General features: G+C 40.0%; 1 long non-coding RNA gene across 1 annotated transcript; it reads left to right on the top strand.

The window, feature by feature from the left end:
- The first annotated feature begins 15,273 nt into the window (after nucleotides 1-15,273).
- Nucleotides 15,274-25,714, top strand: LOC149975164 (uncharacterized). Its single transcript, XR_016488674.1, has 4 exons — nucleotides 15,274-15,791; nucleotides 21,377-21,481; nucleotides 21,615-21,730; nucleotides 24,695-25,714. It is a non-coding gene; the product is annotated as an uncharacterized LOC149975164 (long non-coding RNA).
- Nucleotides 25,715-25,951: the final 237 nt, after the last annotated feature.

The following is a 25,951-nucleotide window of genomic DNA, read 5'->3' as shown; positions in this document are numbered from 1 at the left end:
TGTTATTTTCCTATTTATTTCCATGCTTTTTCAGGGACCTCCTGAAAGCTAACTGAGGTCCCCCAGGGCTCAGTCCTAGTCCCCCTGGTTGAGAATAACTCATTTAGATGACACAGAAACCATATTCTCAAATACAGCAGACTGCCGGGTTCCGTCAGAGTACCTTGCCTTATGAATGATCAAAGATATCCTGGCAATAAATATTTTTAATTCAGTCAAGTGATCCATACCCTAGCAAAAAAATAACAGAGATGACAAGGCTGATTCAAGTGAATACCAATGGATTATTGTCACGGATCCCTCCTGAACTGTCATTACGCACTGGTCCCTATTCCCATTGATTAGTAATTGTATAAGTGTGCCCTTTGTTCACCATTGTCCTGTCGATTATTGTTCCAATGACCATTGGTCGTGTGAGTACGTGTGCTTTGTTGTTTAGGCTTTCGTGCCACGTATATTGTGCAGATGATTATGGTCTCGTCCCATGTGATAATCATTGTGTGCTTGTGTTATTTATTCAAGGTACTCCTTGCTCTTTTGTTTGGGTTTCTGCCCTGTGTTTTGTATATGTGTTTGTTTGGTATTCGCCCCCGTGCCTTTACACGGCACACTGTAATTTGAGAAATAAAACCTATTACGCATTCCTGCGCCTGTCTCCCGATCTATTTATACCGACGTGACAAATAAACTTTGATTTGATATGTTACACACAGTAAATCCCTGGTCAGGCAACATCATACTAGTACATTCGAGTATATATCCTATTTTTCTACTTTACAGACATACATTTTCATTATGTAGTTCTCAAATCTGTAGTACACAAACCAGTTTAAATGTAAATCTATAGGTTTACAAAAAGTTTAAGTAACAATCAATTAAAAGCGGTGGATTGAGTAATAGTAAAATGTATTTTAACAATAGAGATGATAATTATATCAAAAGTCATGTGAGTCATTGTGAAAGGCAATTACTTTATGTATTGCAATGTGCAACATGAATTGTAGACAAAACACTGATTAAGTTTGGTGAAAAAGAGTCTGTATGATTTTTGGTACTTAGTCAATTGAAAATGTGCTGAAGGGTTTTGAATGACTGCCTTTTTGATGGTCTGTTTTGAGTTTTGTCCTAAGGAAATTGCCACAAAGCGATAAAAAAACGGTAATTTACTAACTTTGGAGTAAAATGTAAATGCACCTCATACCAAGCGCCTGGAGGGAGCGAAAGATAGAGAATAAACAGAGTAGGAAACGCTGAAACAAGCACATGCATCCGCTGACAGGGCAGACGTGCTGGTGGGAACTTTTTCGTTTTTCAGCTATGTTGGTCCAGTTTCAGCTAGATATTGGTCGTGCTTGATATTTACAAGTGTAACTGGGAACCAGGTAGATGTAACTGATGTGAAATGGCTAGCTAGTTAGCGGGGTGCGCGCTAATAGCGTTTCAATCGGTGACTTCACTCACTCTGAGACCTTGAAGTATTTGTTCCCCTTGCTCTGCAAGGGCCGTGGCTTTTGTGGAGCGACGGGTAACGATGCTTCGAGTGTGCCTGTTGTCTGTGGGCAGAGGGTCCCTGGTTCGAGCCCAGGTAGGAGCGAGGAGAGGGATGGAAAGCTATACTGTTACATAAAGTTGCTAATTACATCCCCTCATGGGGGAGTGTTATGTGAGTGGCACACCATATGGAGCAGTCTATTGGCTGACAAGACCAGATCAATCATGGCTGATTGGCTGGACGGCAGCCATTAACATGATAAATGGACATGTAGGGTCTGTCTCAATTCCCAAAGATGATGCCTTTTAGCAGAGTATGTGAGCAGAGTGGAGCTGGAGCGGAGCGAGGAGTGGAGGGTGCCCAATTTGACTGGAACTTGGAGTGAGAGTCCAAAATACTGGAGCTTTGGCCTTCTTGCCTGCTCCAATTTCGCTCCAGTAGCGCTTCCTTCACGAGCTCAGGGTATGCCCGCCCCAGCACGCATTTGTAGTCATCTTGTGTGCTGCCACAGCCCCTTGCTTTAGCTACTGTCATGGAGTTCTCTAAATATTTTCATAAAGAAACTAATTAAACACACAGGTGCTAAATCAAGGTGACTTACAAAGATGAGGACCAAGAGCAAGAGAGAGAGTGCAGTGATTTAGTGTCCACAACTAAAGAATCACTGTGGAATGTAAAAAGACACGTATCCCAAAAGCATGCTACGAGCACGTGCTAAAAGAAAGGAATGAGGTGGTTAGATAACTAAGTGTATCATTGTAGCAAAATATTTATAAACATAAAAATCTCTTATACATTTTGTTCATTTTCGTTCTATTATCTATACAATTGGCCATAATTGATTTTGGCCCTATAGGTCTGGCATTTTCCCATGTTCAAGGAACTTTCTGTTTTGATTGGGTTATTTTACCTAAAGACCTTTAGGCCTACCTATAGAAAAATGTCAAAACAACCCTGGATCTCTGCCCAGCCTGGCAAGAGGGGCCAAAAGGGTGTTTAGCTTCCCCAGTGGCTCTGCAAGTGTGCAGAGGATTTTCTCTGCGGACCGGCCTGCTCTTCATGCACCATCGCATGAGCCTGAAGCCACAGACTGGCCAAACTCGTGTTTTAAAAAATGACTTCTAAAAATTAATTCAAAGGCACTAAGTCATTTTTTAGTTTAATGTGCATTTCATTCTAAGTAAGTCACAGCCTATATGCACAATTTATAGACTATAATGATTAAATACAATGATATGTTATTTAAATACTGAGGGCTTTATGCCCCTAACATGTAATCTTATTAATTGTAATCTAAAAGGCAAAATCAGCACTCCTACTCTGAGACGCTCTACGCATACCAAAGTCAGGAAGTTAATATATCACTGACCACATTAAAGCCTTTGTTAGAGTTTTCCCATTATTTAGAATGTTGTGGCTACAATGTAGTATAGCCACTCGGAGGGGGGGGGGGGGGTCTGTAGCTCTGTAGGCCCATGCGCCTGTCATCGATGTCTATTATATATTTGTTTTATTGATTGAGCCTGCTGTCTGGTCAAAAATGAATGGAGTCATGTTTTGTAGCAATTATTGTGGCCTTTGTGTTTTGTCGATTGCACAATCACGCTAGCAGCGAGTAGATATTGTTGTCCTTGATCAATAGAGCCATTGGACTAATCTCAATGATGTTCCTATCTGCCAGGACATTGCAGGATATCTAGGTTGACTCATTTTCCCTGGCTTTGTTAGGACTACAGCCTGACGGGAGCCCCTCTTCTTTGATCCCACCATTGAACGCAGGCTTTTTGAAATGGGGGTGGTACTAATTTACAGGTTGACTGAAGCTACTGTGCCCTGTCTATCCCCCTGAAGTGTTGGGTTCGGGGCTTCATCACTTTCTTCACCACCCACTGCTTTGACCGCTTGTAGAATATTTTTTTGTATTGTAAGTCTCCTGGATAGACATGAAGACTGATCATGAGGATCTGTAAAACATAAGGACTGATCATGAGGGTGTGTAAAACATAAAGACTGATCATGAGGATGTGTAAAACATAGACTGATCATGAGGATGTGTAAAACATAAAGACTGATCATGAGGATGTGTAAAACATAGACTGATCATGAGGATGTGTAAAACATAGACTGATCATGAGGATGTGTAAAACATAGACTGATCATGAGGATGTGTAAAACATAAAGGCTGATCATGAGGATGTGTAAAACAGACTGATCATGAGGATGTGTAAAACATAGACTGATCATGAGGATGTGTAAAACAGACTGATCATGAGGATGTGTAAAACATAGACTGATCATGAGGATGTGTAAAACATAGACTGATCATGAGGATGTGTAAAACATAGACTGATCATGAGGATGTGTAAAACATAAAGACTGATCATGAGGATGTATAAAACATAAAGGCTGATCATGAGGATGTGTAAAACATAAGGACTGATCATGAGGATGTATAAAACATAAAGACTGATCATGAGAATGTGTAAAACATAAGGACTGATCATGAGGATGTATAAAACATAAAGACTGATCATGAGGATGTGTAAAACATAAAGACTGATCATGAGGATGTATAAAACATAAAGACTGATCATGAGGATGTGTAAAACATAAGGACTGATCATGAGGATGTATAAAACATAAAGACTGATCATGAGAATGTGTAAAACATAAGGACTGATCATGAGGATGTATAAAACATAAAGACTGATCATGAGGATGTATAAAACATAAAGACTGATCATGAGGATGTGTAAAACATAAAGACTGATCATGAGGATGTATAAAACATAAAGACTGATCATGAGGATGTATAAAACATAAAGACTGATCATGAGGATGTGTAAAACATAAAGACTGATCATGAGGATGTGTAAAACATAAAGACTGATCATGAGGATGTATAAAACATAAAGACTGATCATGAGAATGTGTAAAACATAAGGACTGATCATGAGGATGTATAAAACATAAAGACTGATCATGAGAATGTGTAAAACATAAAGACTGATCATGAGAATGTGTAAAACATAAAGACTGATCATGAGGATGTATAAAACATAAAGACTGATCATGAGGATGTATAAAACATAAAGACTGATCATGAGGATGTATAAAACATAAAGACTGATCATGAGGATGTGTAAAACATAAAGACTGATCATGAGGATGTATAAAACATAAAGACTGATCATGAGGATGTGTAAAACATAAAGGCTGATCATGAGGATGTGTAAAACATAAGGACTGATCATGAGGATGTATAAAACATAAAGACTGATCATGAGAATGTGTAAAACATAAGGACTGATCATGAGGATGTATAAAACATAAAGACTGATCATGAGGATGTGTAAAACATAAAGGCTGATCATGAGGATGTGTGAAACATAAAGACAGATCATGAGGACGTGTAACCGTACAAGAAACCATGTTCATCTGTGAACAACAAAGCATACAGTAGACTAGTATGTGTTTTGCTGCACTCAGAGTCAATAATGGGGCATTGAAATGGGCTGTTAACAAAGACGTGAAAAGTTTACGGGGGGCTTGAGTTGTCGACAGTCTAGTTGTGTATTGTTATGTAATGAGCACCTATAGTTGTGCTGTTGAGTAGACAAGCACTTCCAACAATAGAGTGAATAGGCTAGAGTAATACACTAACAGCCATTCCTGCAAGGGTGTGAAAAGTTTGAGGAACTCTTGGCTTGCAGACAGTTTAGTGTATTGTTTTGTTTTCTCAAGAGGGTGTTGTGCTTTCATAATACCTTTGGCTGTCCTGGCTTGTTTCCGAGTCAGATGTTGTTGCGCTTGAGCTTGTTCCCGGCTGAATTCTTTCATCCAATGGGTCTACAGGCTCTGTACTACTTAAGCTGGTGTCAAGGTCATCTTCGTTAGCAGCAGGATTAGTCTGTAGGACACACAATCGTCAGTGATTAGCCAACATTTTACTACTTTGTCCCCATCAATACACACTCAAAAAATGCAATGCCAGTGCCTTCGGAAAGTATTCAGACCCCTTGACTTTTCCCACATTTTGTCATTATGGGGGGTTTTGTGTAGATTGCTGAGGACATTTTTGTATTTAATCCATTTTAGAATGTGGCTATAATGTAACAAAATGTGGAAAAAGTCACGGGTTAGACAGTAGGCAACACTGCATAATGAAACAATCCCTTGTAAGCTAGTGTTTTCAGGGATGGACTGACTGTATTATTTGGTGTTAATAGACTGGTTTAACTCGCAACAACTTTTTAACCAAGCTGGGAGAGAACATGAGGACGGCTCATGTCCTGCAAGTTCAGGTAGGCTACTCAGGACAGTTGTATATTTAAAAAATATATATTGTTAGCTGATTAGTATGCTGTTGTATCGAAAATATATTTTACAATCTGCAATGTTTGAATTTACAGCAGTCTAAATGGCAGCATTGCAACACCATGTATAGCTTCGTGAAATTAATGTTAGGCTTAACATGAGAAAATGACAACCAAATAGGCCTACCAGTAAACATTTAGCCATTAGCTAAAGCAAAGCTACATGCCCTGGCACCACAGAAAGCCTAACATCAATTCGATAGTCAGATGCATAGACATGTTATCATTTCAGCACCATGGACAGCGATTGGTAGTTTAAAGTTTTAATGTCACATGCACAAGTACAGTTAAATGACTTTTTTTGCAAGCTCTAACCCCAACAATGCAGTAATCATAAACAATGTACTACAAAGAATAACAAGGTAGAACAAAAACACATAAGATATAGAAATAAGGAGAACACAATAAAGTAAGTAAGTTCCACTACCATATTTACAATGTGCAGGGATACTGGATTGATAGAGGTAGATATGTTTAGGCGAAAGGTGACTAGACATCAGGATGGTAAATAGAGTAGCAGCCATTGATTGTACAGTACGTGAGTGGGTGTGTGTAGAGTCAGTATAAATGTACGTGCATATTATGCGTGTGTGAGCACATGATGGAGTGAGTGTTTGTATGTGTGTTGGAATATCAGTATGCATAGCGTGAGTGTGCATAGAGGCAAAAATAAGAATAAAATACAAAGGTCAATGCAGATTGTGTAGCCATTTTGTTAGCTATCTAGCAGTCTTATGGCATGGGGATAGAAGCTGTTCAGGAGGAGCCTGTTGTCAGACTTGATGCACCGGTACCGTTTCCCGTGCAAAAGCAGAGAGAACATTCTATGGCTTGGATGGTTGGAGTCTTTAATGATCTTCCGGGCCTTCCTTTCACACCGCCTGATATAGAGGTCCTGGATGGCAGGGAGGGAGCTCGGCCCCAGTGATGTACTGGGCTGTCCGCACCACCCTCTTTAGCATCATGCGATCGAGGGCGGTGCTATTGCCATTCCAAGCAGTGATGCAGCCAGTCAAGATGCTCTCAATGGTACAGCTGAGGATGTGATGTCGCATGCCAAACCTTTTCAACCTCCTGAGGGGGAAGAGTCGCTGTTGTTGTGACGAACGCTGTTCTTGCGGGGGTCCAGAGAAACTGCGTTACACCAGTGAGTATAAGGGCTTCCACATAAGAACAAAAATAATGTGAAAATATATGCACTCACCACTGTAAGTCCCTCTGGAGAAGAGTGTCTGCTAAATGACTCAAATGTAAATGCAAACTGTAAGACCGTTGGATTGCATCCACATCTATCCACTGCATGTAACATTGTATTGTTTTTCATTTTCACGTCAGGAGCGCATAATTCCATCTAGCTCAACTATAGATATGTGTGAGTGAGGAGTGTGAAGGAGCAAGGAAGAGGTGCATTTTCTCTCACTTATATTCCAGTGGTGCTCCCTGGAATTTGCAGTCTGCTCAGCAAATAGGTCCCCTCGGGGCACGCACGCACACACACACACACACACATTGGACGGATGTAAACGGCTTACATTTCACCTTGTAGAAAAACAAGAGAGAGAATGTAGTAGAAGGTATGTGTCAAAAAGTGATTAATGAGCTAGTGTCCTGTGTTTATGTCCTTTAAGGACATCCTGTCCGGATGTCCTCGCGCTATTTATGTTGTGCTTATGTAACATGACAGTGTGCTGTTTATTCAAAGTAAAGCAAATGTTCGCATAAAAAGTCATGGCCTGATGATTGATTTGTAGTGACCTTGTCGAACTGAAAGAAAATGTGTTTGAAGAATGTGAAACAGTTTGGAATTTTTGTAGCGTAATTATGGAGCTGCTGTGGATCTTGTGACCCTGTCACACCCTGACCTTAGTATTCTTTGTTTTCCTTGTTATTTTGGTTAGGTCAGGATGTGACATGGGTGATGTATGTGTTTTTTGTCTTATCTAGGGGTTTTGTATGTTTATGGGGCTGTTTCCTTTCTAGGTAAATTGTATGTCTATGGTTGCCGAGATTGGTTCTCAATTAGAGGCAGCTGTCTATCGTTGTCTCTGATTGGGAACCATATTTAGGCAGCCATATTCTGTGGGGAATTTGTGGGTGATTATCTATGTCTATGTTAGTTGCTTGTGTCAGCACAGTTTTCTTATTATAGCTTCACGGTCGTTATTCGTTTTTTGTTTTGGTTCAGTTTACTTCATGTTCTTTCTTCAATAAAGAAGAATGTATACTAACCACGCTGCATTTTGGTCCTCACCTTCTACTCCATACGACGATCATGTCAGACCCTTTGTATATGAAAAAGTAATTTCCAGGGTAGGCCTGCCTGAGTATAATTTTAATTTAAAAACTTTTTTTAAACCTATATTTAACTAGGCAAGTCAGTTAATTAAGAACAAATAATTTTTTACAATTGACGGCCTACCGGGGAACAGTGGGTTAACTGCCTTGTTCAGGGGTAGAACGACAACTCTGGGATTTGATCCAGAAACCTTTCGGTGGCACGCTATACTTGTTCTGTGCCAAGTGTAACACAGATAAACTACAGAAAACATGTCTCCTTGACCAATTCTAGGTGTATTGTGTCCTTCATGTCTGGGACACAATGACAAAACCATCTTAAGCCATTTTCTCCTGCGTTTCGCTTGAGAGAATGGCTTAAGATAAAACTTGCTCTATGTCAGATCGAACAGGCCCTGCGTGGAACATCCCAGCCTGGGTACGCATTGGAAGAGGACGTCCGCCGGCCGAGATGATTTGAAAGCCATAAGAATCTCTTCAGTCGCATATAGTCCAGACTCAAAAAGTCTTTCTTACAATGAAATATTTATACATACAAACATTTAATGGGTATTAATGTGTAGTATTGTTTAATAATATGTCTGCAATTAGGTTCTAAAGTTTTAGAATAAAAAATAAAGGTTTTTAAAAACAATTTACATTTAAGGAATGACAGCTCTCTTCCTCCAAGGGTTTGTGTGTGTGTGTGTGTGTGTGTGGCAAGCTGCATGGTTGGGGTCAGGTTACATGCAGAGAGGTACAGAGAGAGATCCCCTGAAAATGATCAACATACTTTCCTACAACAAAATAATAGTTGTAATATGTATGCATTTTGGTAGTTACATTTTTGAAGTAAATAAAAGGTTTTTGATTAATTTAAGGAATGACAGCTCTTACTCTGGCCATCTGGGTGTTTGAGGCTTGGTGGCAGGTTACAAGGAAAGACCCCTGGTCTTTCCACCAAAAATATTTATTCACATAAACATTTAATGGGTAGTATTGTATAATAATTTGTAAGATTTATAGAAATATTTACTAAAAAAACATGGTTATAGTTTAATATTGCATAGTACACTTTTTAATAAGTGTAATATGAAGGCATTTCGGGAGTAACATTTTTGAAGAAAATAAAGTCTTTATTAAAATGTAATTTACCTTCAATGAATTAAATATCTCTGTCTGTCTCCCCGATCTGTTTCTCTCTATCTCTACACAAGAGTCAATGTGTGTGTGTGTGTGTGTGTGTGTGTGTGTGTGTGTGTGTGTGTGTGTGTGTGTGTGTGTGTGTGTGTGTGTGTGTGTGTGTGTGTGTGTGTGTGTGTGTGTGTGTGTGTGTGTGTGTGTGGAATTTGGTAGAGTAGTGGTTGGCTCACCCTGAAACTCTACAGGGGTTGGGAGTGTGTGTGTGTGTGTGTGTGTGTGTGTGTGTGTGTGTGTGTGTGTGTGTGTGTGTGTGTGTGTGTGTGTGTGTGTGTGTGTGTGTGTGTGTGTGTGTGTGTGAGAGTGTGTGGTGTGTCTTTGAAAACAACTGTCTGAAAAACAGTTGTGTCCAGGTGGCTCCGAGGATGACCGGACCTCTGTCTCACCATATGCACATAAGGGTCCCCCCAAACAACACTTTTTCTTTCTTCGATGATGTCCGTTGGGAATATTCAGAGGATGTACATTGTATGTCTGTCAATCACACCCTCCTATTTGAAAGGGTTGTTGTATTATTTTTTTTAAAGATGGGCCCTGCGTGTGTTGTGATGATCTATTATTTATTATCTATTATTAACTATTCAACAACGTGTCAATGTTTTGTAACAGTTCTGAAAGACAATGACATCCAATTGTTAGGGAATTATTAATATAATGTGTTACGTAGTGTGCATCTGTGATACCTTTATGTAATAGATCCTCTCTCTCAGGCTATGAAAAAGACAACAGACATGACATTGACTCCTGAGTGTTGAACTTTTGCCCCCTCTATTTGACCTTGATGGTCATCTACGAACGTTGGAACCTCTTGAATAACAATAAGTGTCCACTCAGCAATATAAACACCTTGTTTTATTATGGGTACAGGTTCAATACACATCCCTGCATTCTCTATCATAAAGTAGGCTGACCCTTTTTGAGGTCACGTAGGTCAATTCATTGCTCTCTTTGCCTTTATATAGCTCTTTGACATACTGTAAACTCCCTCTAACATCCACAATAACCATTAGACGTACGAGTCGGAGTTATCATACACAGTCTCAGGGATTGCTTGCTCTGGAAATTCCTTTGGTCTGTACAGAGTTAGGTAAATCAGCCCTTTGCCCCTTACTTGTGGAATAATCTCCAGGCTTCTCTAAACATTGATGTTTAGGTGTCTCTAGGTTAATTCAGACTGCTGAATGAGGCCTGTTACAATGTACTTACAACATCTTTAAAGAAGTTTGTGAAACCATTCAGTCATGGATGTCTGTAAACATATTTAATACGTATTGCTTGTTACAGAAGGCTGGATGGTTATCTTCGCCCTGCAAATGCGGGGCGCTGGCACAGGACGCACTGGGCTGTGCAGACGCACCGGAGACACAGTGCGCAAAGCCGGCACCGGATATCCTGGGCCGAAGAGACACACTGGAGACCAGGCGTGCGGATGTAGCTCACCGGGCTGTGAACGTGCTCAACCGCTTTACACGGTGCCTGGCCAGTACCACGCTTCTCCCCACGGTAAGCACGGGGAGTTGGCTCAGGTCTATAACCTGACTCCACCAATCTCTCCGTGTGTCTCCCCCCACAAAAAAATTGGGGGGCTGCCTCTCATGTCTGTTTTGTTGCCGTGACTCCTGGTATCGTTGTCGTTCCTCCCTTGCTACTTCCGCCTGTTTCCATGACAGGGTCTTGTCCCCTGCCATAACCTGCTCCCATGTCCAAGATGTCCTCCACTCTCTCTTCTACCGGGCCCAGGATTCATGCTCCTCCTGGCCACGCTGCTTGGTCCCTTGGTGGTGGGAAGTTCTGTCACGATCGTCTGAAGAAGTGGACCAAAGCGCAGCGTTGTGAGCGTACATTTCTGTATTTATAATGTCGCCAACAAAAACAAGACACAACAAAACGACCGTGAAGCTTATGAGCAGTGCCACTAACAAAGACAACTTCCCACAATGACAAAAGGGAACAAGGCTGCCTAAGTATGATTCCCAATCAGAGACAACGATAGACAGCTGTCCCTGATTGAGAACCATACCCGGCCAAAACATAGAAATACACAAACCTAGAAAACAGAACATAGAATGCCCACCCAAATCACAAACTGACCAAACCAAATAGAGACATAAAAAGGCTCTCTAAGGTCAGGGTGTGACAGTAGGCCTATATATCATTTGCAAAGTCATGAAAGGCTATTGTTTCAATTCAAAAACACAATAAGCTTAGGGTTTCAACCCCTGATTTCAAATGTATTGATATTTAGTGACATTGAATTGTTTGGATGTCAACACAACCAAATATCAACATTTGAAGGAGGTGTGTCTTCTGCAGACTTTAGTCTGGCTTTAATTCCAGTCTGTCTACAAATTAATAATTGACATGTTGGAGTCACGTCTCCGTCTCAACCAAAAATCAAGGTTAAAGAATAGGACTAAATCAAATTAAACTTTATTTAAAGTTGATTTAGTCATATTCTCTAACTGATATTTTTTATTGAAATGGAGATGTAAATGCAACAGATCAATTATTAATTTTTAGACAAACTGGGATTAAAGCCAGACTAAGGGGGCTTTCACACCAAAGTTGTTTTTCCAAACTCTGTTTGAAATATCCAATAAATGTCGTTCCACTTCATGATTGTGTCCCACTTGTTGTTGATTCTTCACAAAAAAATACAGTTTTATATCTTTATGTTTGAAGCCTGAAATGTGGCAAAAGGTCGCAAAGTTCAAGGGGGCCGAATACTTTCGCAAGGCACTGTATTTGTCCAATAAACAATTGACTTGCATGGACACATGGTTTTGTTTCGGCATTTTAGTTTGTTTGACATTTGGCAATGTGAAACCAACCAGACCAAATAAAAAAAATACAATGTAATAAACACTTTATGCATACTGAAAGTCAGGAAGTTAATATCTCACTGACCTCACTAAAGTCTTTGTTTTCCCATATTTGGATTGTTGTGGCTAGAATGTAGTATAAAGGCTTTCACATAAGACTGTTGGATTGCATCCTCAACATGTAGCGTTGTATTTTTTCGTTTTCATATTAGGACTTTTGGTTTACTCTGATGGTGCTCCCTGGAATTGGCAGTCTACTCAGCAAAACTGTGCACTCACGCACCCCCCCCCCCCCCCCCCCCCCACACACACACACACACTACACAAACACACACACACTTACACACACTAGATGGATAGAACCTGCTTGCATCTCCACCCACCTTTGCGGGTATGTGCCCTTGGGGGTTGGAATTCAAAAATCCAACTGAGGTAGGCTTTTAAGGGAATGTGTTGAACAGGCTACAATTAAGCTCTTACTGCCCGAGGAGGTGTGGTATATTGACCATATACCACAAACCCAGAGGAGCCTTATTGCTATTATTTACTGGTTACCAATGTAATTAGAACAGTCAAAAAAATTGTATACGGTCTGATATACCACAGCTTTCAGCCAATCAGCATTCAGGGCTCGAACTAGTCAGTTTATAACAGTATTTTGGTCATGCTATTCCCCCACATATTGTCAGTATCAGTGAAAGCATACTGGACATGCTACATAATACACATAGATAGCAGGGACATAGGAGTTGAGGGATGGCACACGTAGGATTCTATCATTTGACTACAGACAAGATAAGTTAGGTTGCATTTTATATTAATATCTTAATATATCTGAATATTATACATATATATATTTTATATAACCTTTTTTAACTGTACAATTATTTTATAATGATCTTACTTTACTTACTTTGTCATAAAATGTATAGGTAATGTACTGCAGTGTCGAGAGTAATGTCCCTAGGCATTAAAGCTTTTTCTAGGTGAAATTCAAAGCATTATTCAGTCTTGTCGCCATTGAGAAAATGGGGGAATTTGTTTTTAGTATTTTAGTGTTCCCTTTTTTAAAAAAAACAGAAAGACCCAACAGCCATTTCATTATCTCACAGCAAGGAAAGATCACAGCATCATTTAGAATTAAACCTAGCCCTCTTTACCATATTTCCATGGCTGTGGTTCAACTAAGCTGTCAGGGGGCCAACTCTAAGAGGCTCAGCTGAGGCCGGCTGGACTAGAGCTTCTCTCCCTCAAGGTACATAATAACTCCTTCGAAATGTGGTTTTAGAACATAATAGAACATTACAAAGATAGGTCCATAGCTAGACTGGCGTTTGCGTGGAGGAAAAACTCAATAAAATGTGTCTTCTTACCTGGTCTTGTACAAATTGTGAGAAGGAATAATATACAGTGATAACAATTATTGTCGTTCACAGCAACATAGTTCTCAGATTAACTTTTACACTAACAATTAACTCAGTTGAGCCTATTGTTCAGTAAAATGTGTCATGTTTAGAACACAATGAATAGGGGCCATCTTCAGAACTGTAATAGGATTTGAGGGAGATCCATGCTAATTATGTCCCTGTGAAATTTGAGTAAGAGATGTCTCACAAGGATCCAATCAAGGTGTTATTAAATCAAACACAGAGGATCTGGTTAATTGGAGGGGGGGGGGGGGGGCGATGCATCTTTCTATCCTATCATAACACCCACACCATCACACACACGCGAGCGCACACACACACACACCCTTTTAACATCCCCACCCCAACATCAGTGGTCTCTGTCATACAGTATCTTATCTGTTTTCCATATCTTTATTTCCATCCAATTCCAGAAAAACTACTTTCCAAACTCTCTCTGCAGCTGGCCTTCTAACATGTTTTTCTATCATTATTCTATACAGCATTTTAACCGGGATATTAGATATCAATTGACTTTCTTCTTGCTGCTACCAATAAACACATGAGGAAATATAAATACATCTTCTCTTACAACTTCACTATTTATTAAACCAACCAATGCACTTGGTATACTATTCTTTATCTTGTCATACATATTGGCACTGGATATATTGCCACTGGATATATTGGCACTGGTATTGTTAGGCCTGAGACGTGCCACAATATCCTCCAAACACCAGCTTTGAGGGCATTGTCACTTTCATACAGGTGCCAATATATTCAATATATACCAACATATTCAAATAATGATTGACATATTTTCATTTACAAATGTTATTCTGATGAATATATTCATACTATTTCATCCTTCCACAAGATATAGTCCTGACACAAAACTAAGGTGCTACCCAAGCCGGCTGGTCGTTCGTTCTATCGGTTCGATTGCCAGAGACGCGTACCAGTCATTACGTCTTTTTGTTCTCTATCTATGGACGCAACCCAGTCGTTCGTTCTAAATGTTTCATTACTATACTGGCTGGCAATGTTCTTATCCCTTGCTTGCTAGCTATCCAACTACGGCTAACTTACAGTCACGTCAAATAGTACAGCCAGAATAACAGCAAAGTAGCTGCATTTGTTTCAGCTGTTTTCTAGTGACATTCATTTGGATACATCCATAACAATGAGCTAATGAGGCTAAATTTTGCCTGGCATAGAAAAGGTGCTCACTCGTCAGGACACTGTTGTTCAGAGGAGTTAACCAGCAACACAGCTAACACAATCACTTTGTTTCATTTGACCTGTTTTCAATTGAAATGTCTTTGTATATATCCATAGCTATCTATGGCCTCAGTCGTTCGATCTAAATGTTCTGTTGCCATGATGGCTGGCAACAATGTTGCAAATGTCGAAGAGGCAGACAGCAAGGTTATTACAAATCTCTGCTGTTGAAAACCAAACGCTAGTCTAAAAGAAATGGGAGATAATGTCTAGATGCTTTTTACAGTGTGGATCTGGTATATGAATTGCCTGGCTGAGCTTATGAGACAGTGGATTGCGCAGTCAGATGGAACTTGTTGAATAGCCACCGGTTGGAATGCGGTTTTAACCAATCAGCATCCAGGATAAGACCTACCCATTGTATAACTTAACATAACCAGGTCTACTGGCAAAAACCGGAGAAATTCCACTTCCTGTTTTTTTTTCTGGAGGTGGAATATTTTCAACCAAGGTCTCATTGAAATTACAGCGAGATATGGATGAGTTTACCCTTCATACGCCTTCTACTAGATGTCAGCAGTCAATAGAACTTTGTCTGATGATTCTAATGTGAAGGGGGGTCGATTGACACAGGAAATAGTCACCACAGCCATGAGTGGACCATGCTTTCACCAGGCGCTTTCACAGGGGAAGGACTTGCGTTCCACCGCTCATCTGAAGTCATTCTAATTCTCCGGTTGGAACGTTATTCAAGATATGTGTAAACAACATTCGAAAGATTGATTTAGTACATCGTTTGACATGTTTCTACTGACTGCTACAGAACTTTTGGACATTTCGTCATGTTATAGTGGACGCACTTTGTGACTTTGGAATTGTTTACCAAACACGCTAACCAAAGTAGCTAATTGGACATAAATAACAGACATTTTAGAACAAATCAAGCATTTATTGTGGACCTGGGATTTCTAGGACTGCATTCTGATGAAGTTCATCAAAGGTAAGGAAACATGTATCATGTATATTCTGGTTTCTGTTGACTCCAACATGGAGGCTAATTTGGCTACTGTTCTGAGTACTGTCTCAGATTATTGCATGGGTTGCTTTTTCCGTAAACTTTATTTGAAATCTGACACAGCGGTTGCATTAAGGAGAGGTATATCTATAATTCCATGTGTATAACTTGTATTATCATCTACATTTATGTAGTATTTCTGTTGAAACGATATGGCTATGCAAAATCACTTGATGTTTTTGGAACTAGTGAATCTAAATAGCCAATGTAAACTCAGATATTTTTATATAAATATGAACTTTTTCAAACAAAACATGCATGTATTGTGTAACATGAAGTCCTATGAGTGTCATCTGATGAAGATAATTCAAGGTTAGTGATTAATCTTATCTTTATTTATGCTTTTTGTGAATGCTATATTTTGCTGGAAAATGGCTGTGCTTCATGTGGTTTGGTGGAGACCTAACATAATCGTTTGTAGTGCTTTCGCTGAAAAGCCTATTTGAAATTGGACACTTTGGTGGTATTAACAACGAGAATAGCTTTAAAATGATATAAGACACATGTATGTTTTAGGAATTGTAATTATGAGATTTCTGTGGTTTGAATGTGGCGCTCTCTATTTTCACTGGTAGTTGTCATATCGATCCCGATATCGGGATTGCAGCCATAACAGGTTTTAACAAACATGACACATTAATTCATACTCCGAGTTAATTCATACTCAGAGTCCCCTTATACAGATGTGATGGAACATCTGCTCCAACAGTTCTCTGTCTCCAATATTCCCTCGCTCTTTACATCCACCTCACATCATGTTGTGGCTTGCACTAACAGCAATGAATACATTTATTATGTTTTAATCCAAGAAAATTGACTTTGTAAAAAGGCTTGACAGTCAGCTTTCGTTGAATGTAAAAGGTGTGCATCCCAAATGGCTACCTGTTCCGTTTATAGTGCACTACTTTTGACCAGGGCCGTAGCCTATGGCGTCAAGCCATCTACTCATTGGTTTGATAACGGAAGGGTAGATAAACCCTGTTTTTCACCACTGTCGTTCATCTGTGTCTCGGCCAATGATGGTTCATGTCAAGTGATGCCTCTGTCCTTTTCCTTTTGATGTATTTATTCCCACTGTTTCATTAGGTCCCCCACACTAGAATTGATTGGGCTGCAGAACTCAACACTATGAATGTGCGCCTATGACATCGTAGGCATGGCAGGCCTGTCTTATGCTTCGAAGCGAGCATAGAAGTAATTTAGCTCGTCTGGGAGGCTCGTGTCACTGGGCAGCTCGCGGCTGTGCTTCTCTTTGTAGTCTGTAATAGTTTGCAAGCCCTGCCACATCCAACAAGCGTCGGAGCCAGTGTAGTATGATTCAATCTTTGTTCTGTATTGCCGCTTTGCCTGTTTGATGGTTCATTGGAGGGCATAGCGGGATTTCTTATCAGCGTCCGGGTTAGAGTCCCGTTCCTTGAAAGCGGTAGCTCAGTGCGGATGTTGCCTGTAATCCATGGCTTCTGGTTGGGGTATGTACGTACAGTCAAACTATACACCAAATATCCTCATCACAAAACAATGTGTTTAAACAGTTTATTATATTTAATCTGTTAATGTGATTAAGAGTTTGTTTAAAAATAATATGACATTTAAAATGTATGTTGAAACCAGAGAAGGTTGAAAACCTCTATCTGTATTAACACCATTTAAAAAAAAATCTTTAAACATATTCTCTGGTAGTTTTGTGTACTTTTAACCAGTAGTTCTGAAAGTAGCCCCACACACCAAAAAGTGGTCCCCAAAAATGGTGTACTACATCCCAAATGTGCAGATATGTCCACCACATCACCTCTCTCGCTCTAATGTATTTTCATCTTGCTAGCTATCAGTCAGATAGCGAGGGTCTGAAGCTAATAGGTGAAGTTTACCCTAGGCACAGATCTAGGATCAGCTTCCTTTCCCCCAATCCTAACCTTAACCATTAGTGGGGGAAATGAAAAACTAACCCCAGATCAGTATCTAGGCGTAATTTCACCGTACAACATCCTGACATTGACATTAAACGTGTCTAGTCAGGTGTCTTTGCAGATCCAAGGTAAGTTATTTCAAGTCTTACAAAGTTATTTTGGCCTGTCTAGACTTATGACTCATGCAAATTAATTTCATTGGAAACGTCAATTTATCTTCCATGCACACACTTTACTATAGATCAAAAGAATGCCTTTGCTTGCAGTCACAATTTGGGAATCTGAATAAGTGGAATAAAACATTTGATCTTATTTACTTTTAAATGAAAAGAATTGAAACCGTTTTGAAATAGAACTGTGGAAATGTTATGGTAGGCTAGTGAGTAAAAAGAGGTGAGAGCTTCTGAAAACATATGGCTTCAAGGGTTGTCAAAGTATTTAATCAGTAAGCCAGCCCTTCACAGATTAAATGGTATTTTGATGTGGTATGTCTTCAACTTTTTTCGTGACTTTGTCATGAATCATGGTACTTCAGTGGCCTTCGACCTTTTGCACACCTGCTGCAAACAGTCATCTCATATGACAGGTGCGTATTGCTTTGGCTATAATTTTTTTATTTTACCATACCCTAACAGGTCTGTTGTATTGGAACTGTTTTATATATATATATATATATATATATATTAATGTCATATACAGTGACTTCGGAAGTAATCAGACCCCGTTGACTTTTCCAACATTTTGTTGCGTTACAGCCTTGGATAAAACAAAATCCATCTCAGCAAAGTAAAAACATTTTTTAGACATTTCTGCAAATTTGTAAAAAATAAAAAACAGAAATACCTTATTTACATGAGTATAAAGACCCTTTGCTATGAGATTAAAAATTTAGCTCAGGTGCATCCTGTTTCCATTGATCATCCTTGAGATGTTTCTACAACCTGATTGGAGTCCACCTGTGGTAAATTCAATTGATTGAACATGATTTGGAAAGGTGCACACCTGTCTATATAAGGTCCCACAGTTGACAGTGCATGTCAGAGCAAAAACCAAGCCATGAGGTTGAAGGAATTGTCCGTAGAGCTCCGAGACAGGATTGTGTCGAGGCACAGATCTGGGGAAGGTTACCAAAACATTTCTGCAGCATTGAAGGTCCCCAAGAACACAGTGGCCTCCATCATTCTTAAATGAAATAAGTTTGGAACCACCAAGACCCTTCCTAGAGCTGGCTGCCCTGCCAAACTGATCAATCAGGGGAGAAGGGCCTTGGTCAGGGAGTTTACCAAGAACCCGATGGTCACTCTGACAGAGCTCTAGAATTCCTCTGTGGAGATGGGAGAACCTTCCAGAAGGACAACCATCTCTGCAGCACTCCACCAATCAGGCCTTTATGGTAGAGTGGCCAGACAGAAGCCACTCCTCAATGAAAAGCACATCACAGCCCGCTTGGAATTTGCCAAAAAGCACAAAGACTCTAAGACCATGAGAAACAAGATTCTCTGGTCTGATGAAACAAAGATTGAACTCTTTGGCCTGAATGCGTTACGTCGGGAGGAAACATGGCACCATCCCTACGGTGAAGCATGGTGGTGGCAGCATCATGTTGTGGGGATGTTTTTCAGCAACAGGGAGACTAGTCAGCATCAAGTCCAGAGAGATCCTTGATGAAAACCTGCCCCCGACGCTCTCAGGACCTCAGACTGGGGTGAAGGGTCACCTTCCAACAAGACAACAACCCTAAGCACACAGACCCAGCCAGAGCCCGGACTTGAACCTGATCGAACATCTCTGAAGAGACCTGAAAATAGCTGTGCAGCATCGCTCCACATCCAACCTGACAGAGCTTGAGAGGATCTGCAGAGAAGAATGTGAGAAACTCCCCAAATACAGGTGTGCCAAGCTTGTAGTGTCATACCCAAGAAAACTCAAGGCTGTAATCACTGCCAAAGGTGCTTCAACAAAGTACTGAGTAAATTTCTAAAAAACAGTTTTTGCTTTGTAATTATGGGGCATTATGTGTAGATGAGGGAAAACAATGTAATACATTTTAGAATAAGGCTATAACCTAACAAAATGTGGAAAAAGTCAAGAGGTCTGAATACTTTCCGAAGACACTGTAAAAGATGATTGGGCAAGTCGGTCTGCGTGCATCCATCGTAAACAAGTCCAGTGAACAGAGTCTCTTGTGTTATGTTACTTATTGTTTCTTTACAGTCAACAAAAGTGATATTCGCCTCCATATTCTTCATATAAAAAATAACACTACGACAGGGAGAGGATAAGGTCATTGTATATATTGCTTGCATATATATCGCTTGCATATATACGCTTATATACCTCTTTGGCCGTAGGGGGGGGGGGGGGGGGGGGGGGGCAGTATTTTCACATCTGGATGAAATGCATGCCCAAATTCAACTGCCTGCTAGTCATCCCCAGAAGATAAGATAAGCATATTTTTAGTAGATTTGGATAGAAAACACACCAACGTTTCTAAAACTGTTTGAATCATGTCTGTGTATAACATAACTTATGTAGCAGGCAAAACCCTGAGGACAAACCATTCAGATTTATTTTTGAGGTCACACTCTTTTCAATCGATTTTCATTGGGAATCCAGATTTCTAAAGGGCCTTCTTGCAGTTCCTCCAAATTCAAATGACAAAATCACAATATTAAACATTCATGGACATACAAGTGTCTTACATAATTTAAAAGCTTAACTTCTTGTTAATCCAATTTTAGTTGTCAGATTTCAAAAAGGCTTTAAGGCGAAAGCTTACCATGCAATTAGGGCGCCCCACATCAAAATACTTTTTCAACCAGCACCGGCTTCACAAAAATAACAAACAGCGATAAAATAACTCACTTGCCTTTGAAGATCTTCCTCTGTTTGCATTCCCAAGGGTCCCAGCTACACAATGAATGTTTGTTTGGTTTGATAAAGTCCTTCATTATATCCAAAAAAGTCTGTTTAGTTGGCGCCATTGATTTCAGTAATCCACTCCTTCAACATGCATACAAAGGAATCCAAAAAGCCCCTGGTAAACTTCATCCAAACAAGTGAAACAATGTTTCTATCGAATCCACAGGTACCCTAATATGTAAATAAATGATAATATTTCAGATGGAAAGAACGGTGTTCAATAGGATAGGAAAATAATTAAGAGCGTGCCCTCATTCACGAGCGCCATCTAGTGGAAGCCATCTAGTGGAAGCCATAGGAACTGCAATCTGGGAGGAATTTTCATATATAGACCCGTAGACTTCCATTGGAATGGCCTGTGACCTCCAACAAAAAAAATGACTTTCCTCAGGTTTTTGCCTGCCATATCAGTTCTGTTATAATCACGGACATTATTTTAACAGTTTTAGAAACTTCAAGGTGTTTTCTATCTAATTCAATTATATTAATTATATGCATATCCTAGCTTCTGGGCCTGAGTAACAGGCAGTTTAATTTTTCATATAAGCTGCAAATGTATTTTGGACAAGCCTCCACTTCTGAGTATTTTGTATATTTTACAACAACAACATCAGCTTCACTATACTGACTGCGATTTTTAACAGTAATAATAGTAATAATATTGTTTTTATTCATCCACAGCATTACCATTTCCAGTAGAATTAAAGCCTGCATCATCATTTGCCGACTGGACGGGAAAGTCATTGTGTTGTCAGCAGCCGCCCAGGGCATTGGAAGAGACGCATAGTAATATTAACTCAATTTACACATCACAACCACACTGCTGCACAACCACATTTCATACACAATTATTTATAGATGATACGGCTCATTTTCTGGCTTATAATGTTAATGCATCTTCTTTGTTATGTACATTTAGGACCCTTTCGACTGATTCCTGCTATTACTGTAGCTACCCTCTCTGTGTGGCAAATATGGAGAGAGAAAACCGGTCTGTTCAGGATGGTGGAACCAACATAGCTTTCTATTGTAAAGGTTGGTGTATACTTGATCTGTAGAGGTCTGCAAACATGTTGTTAGAACAGGTATAAACCAGCCTTAACTCAAATAAATGTTAGGCATACAGTGCCTTGCGAAAGTATTCGGCCCCCTTGAACTTTGCGACCTTTTGCCACATTTCAGGCTTCAAACATAAAGATATAAAACTGTATTTTTTTGTGAAGAATCAACAACAAGTGGGACACAATCATGAAGTGGAACGACATTTATTGGATATTTCAAACTTTTTTAACAAATCAAAAACTGAACAATTGGGCGTGCAAAATTATTCAGCCCCTTTACTTTCAGTGCAGCAAACTCTGTCCAGAAGTTCAGTGAGGATCTCTGAATGATCCAATGTTGACCTAAATGACTAATGATGATAAATACAATCCACCTGTGTGTAATCAAGTCTCCGTATAAATGCACCTGCACTGTGATAGTCTCAGAGGTCCGTCAAAAGTGCAGAGAGCATCATGAAGAACAAGGAACACACCAGGCAGGTCCGAGATACTGTTGTGAAGAAGTTTAAAGCCGGATTTGGATACAAAAATATTTCCCAAGCTTTAAACATCCCAATGAGCACTGTGCAAGCAATAATATTGAAATGGAAGGAGTATCAGACCACTGCAAATCTACCAAGACCTGGCCGTCCCTCTAAACTTTCAGCTCATACAAGGAGAAGACTGATCAGAGATGCAGCAAAGAGGCCCATGATCACTCTGGATGAACTGCAGAGATCTACAGCTGAGGTGGGAGACTCTGTCCATAGGACAACAATCAGTTGTATATTGCACAAATCTGGCCTTTATGGAAGAGTGGCAAGAAGAAAGCCATTTCTTAAAGATATCCATAAAAAGTGTTGTTTAAAGTTTGCCACAAGCCACCTGGGAGACACACCAAACATGTGGAAGAAGGTGCTCTGGTCAGATGAAACCAAAATTGAACTTTTTGGCAACAATGCAAAACGTTATGTTTGGCGTAAAAGCAACAAAGCTGAACACACCATCCCCACTGTCAAACATGGTGGTGGCAGCGTCATGGTTTGGGCCTGCTTTTCTTCAGCAGGGACAGGGAAGATGGTTAAAATTGATGGGAAGATGGATGGAGACAAATACAGGACCATTCTGGAAGAAAACCTGATGGAGTCTGCAAAAGACCTGAGACTGGGACGGAGATTTGTCTTCCAACAAGACAATGATCCAAAACATAAAGCAAAATCTACAATGGAATGGTTCAAAAATAAACATATCCAGGTGTTAGAATGGCCAAGTCAAAGTCCAGACCTGAATCCAATCGAGAATCTGTGGAAAGAACTGAAAACTGCTGTTCACAAATGCTCTCCATCCAACCTCACTGAGCTCGAGCTGTTTTGCAAGGAGGAATGGGAAAAAATTTCAGTCTCTCGATGTGCAAAACTGATAGAGACATACCCCAAGCGACTTACAGCTGTAATCGCAGCAAAAGGTGGCGCTACAAAGTATTAACTTAAGGGGGCTGAATAATTTTGCACGGCCAATTTTTCAGTTTTTGATTTGTTAAAAAAGTTTTAAATATCCAATAAATGTCGTTCCACTTCATGATTGTGTCCCACTTGTTGTTGATTCTTCACAAAAAAATACAGTTTTATATCTTTATGTTTGAAGTCTGAAATGTGGCAAAAGGTCGCAAAGTTCAAGGGGGCCGAATACTTTCGCAAGGCACTGTATGTCGCTTTGGTGACTGAATTGTTATTTCTGTCCATGGGCTCCACTATCCTGACGTGCACTCTTTTTCCATTGACGTGCACTCTTTCCATTGACGTGCGCTCTCTCCCTTGCCAAGCCCCCGCAGTGTGTGTGTGTGTGTGTCCAGTACCAACAGGTTTGTTTCCGAGGGTTCTTATCAGCCAGAAGCATGAGAAAAGCACTAGAGGATACAATCGTGCTGCAAAGTGAAGTGTTTATTTGAAAAAGTCCTCATTTCTAAAGTGATGGAAAGAGAGAAGTTCCCATCAACTAATAAAGTCAAAATTGGCTTACTTAACTTCCAGCTTTTGAACACATGTGCTGTAGACTCCCTGGACATATTGTAAAGGGAATTCATACCTTGCAGCATCTTACCATGACATGCTACCTTTTCAGGGATCTCTAACTACAGCTGTAGATTTTCAGAACAAAGATTATCCGCCTACCAAATAATATCATGTAACACTTCTCTCTAGACTCCACGCTCTGCTTGCACATGAATGATTAATTACACAAATCCAAGAGTTCCTCTGGTTTCCACTAGTGCGATGTCTTGCCAGAAAAGAAGGGCCTAGCTTATAGGGCTTTGCTAATTAGTAATCACTGCTGGGATTGGATCATATTGCCCATGTCTTGATTGAGTTCCTTGAAGCACTGCTTCTTGAGGGAGGTGTGTGTGTGTGTGTGTGTGTGTGTGTGTGTGTGTGTGTGTGTGTGTGTGTGTGTGTGTGTGTGTGTGTGTGTGTGTGTGTGTGGAAAAAAAGCCATCATTACGCTGAACACACTGAGCAGTGAGGGGAGGAAGAAACCTACGTACAGTCTCCATCTGCCACTTACGACAGACAAAGTGAAAAGATCATACTAAAGCAAAGTGTTTTTTCAGGACCCGCTGCTCTCAAATGGTGTAGACTTGTTCTCAAATCGACTGTTTTATGGCTAATGATGCAGCTGATGTCACTTTGGCTGGAGGCCGAGGAGAAGAATGGATTTGAAAAGGGAATGGATTTGCATGAGAAAGTGTTGAATGTTGATGTATTTACTGTTCTGTCATGTCTTGATAAAGGGATCACTTATGCAGTCATTGTGAATATGATTTTCAAGGCACTCAGAAAAACACTCTAAGTTGTACAATCTATGTCATCGCGTATTCATGATGTATAATATATATTCATTTGACAATTGTACTGATATTTTGTGTGGAAAATCCTGATATTCTATATTTTATACATTGTAGGCCTTTGCCAAATATGGAGCCCAAGTTACAGCAACAGATATCCATAAAGACTGAAAGAACTCAATGGCCACACTGGCCGTTTCTTATGGTTTACTACTGACATCTACTGGGCATCTTGAGAATGAAAGAGTGCTCCTTCAACAGAAAATGGATGTTTATTATACAGATCTGAATGGTTCCCAGAACCTCCCAATGACGGTCCACTAACTCTATGCCTGAGCTTCCCCACTTAACACTAACCTTAACCCTAAATCTAATCCTAACCTTTACCAATTTGTATGATTTGAGAGCAATTGACTCACATTAACATTCCAACTCTGACAGTGTTAAACTAGAGTACCAGTAGAATACTAGTATTTTCAAAGGCTGCATAAAACACTATTCAAGGCTTTATCTCTTGCTAATCCCTTTCTAACCTCTCGCCATACATTTCTGTACTCAATGTATTTCTATGACATGGTCTATGAGCACAGTAGTTTATAGCCCACAACCATACTGATAATCCCGCGTGTAGGTCAGTGGTCGTTCACTAACCATGCCTAGTGTATATGTAGACTAGATGTTCCTCTCAGATAGTGAGTTCAAAGGGTCCTGCTGTTCTCTTCTGTGGACTCTCCTCTACCCACACCTACTAATCCTGTTAATCTAGGCACAAATCACCTCACATGATCTAGTGTGCAATACATCCCCCTATGACACATCTCCTTGTACTAGGTAGGGCTTATTGAAGCTAATCATATGTTTATGTAGCCAGACTAGACGCTGTGCTCACCAGTATTCAGTTTGATTTAACCAGGCTAACGTGTATCTTAATAGCTTTTGAGACCAAAGTGAAGGATGGGACCAAGAAGAACCGAGTGGAAGGTCTGGCCTAGGAATTTGACCGTGTAGAGATATTCTTCAATGTTGTTTCAAGTTGAGATTTTTCCTGGTCTTGTTTCACTCTCATCAACTCGTTTATTTGTGTAGGGACTAATGCAATTAAAACATTTTACCCATTGAAGTAAGAAGACGCATTGAGCCACCGCACTTTAGCTTGGACTCATTTCCAGCATTTGATTTGCACCCACTGTCTCTAAATGGCTATGGCACTGTTGTTAATCATTGTAAACCTACAGTAACAACAACTACTTACATTTTAAAATATTTCTCTCTCTATTTCTCTTCTCTCTCAACTCACTGTAAATCTCCAGCAGTCACTGTACATTCCAAAATCCCAGAATTCCATGGGCTTACCTCCACTCTGTCACCAACCAA

Source organism: Oncorhynchus mykiss, chromosome 19, assembly GCF_057628025.1.
Source record: "Oncorhynchus mykiss isolate SJ-2025 chromosome 19, ASM5762802v1, whole genome shotgun sequence".
Taxonomy (NCBI): Eukaryota; Metazoa; Chordata; class Actinopteri; order Salmoniformes; family Salmonidae; genus Oncorhynchus; species Oncorhynchus mykiss.
Note: the sequence above shows the minus strand (reverse complement) of the source record. Positions and strands in the feature narration are given on the sequence as shown.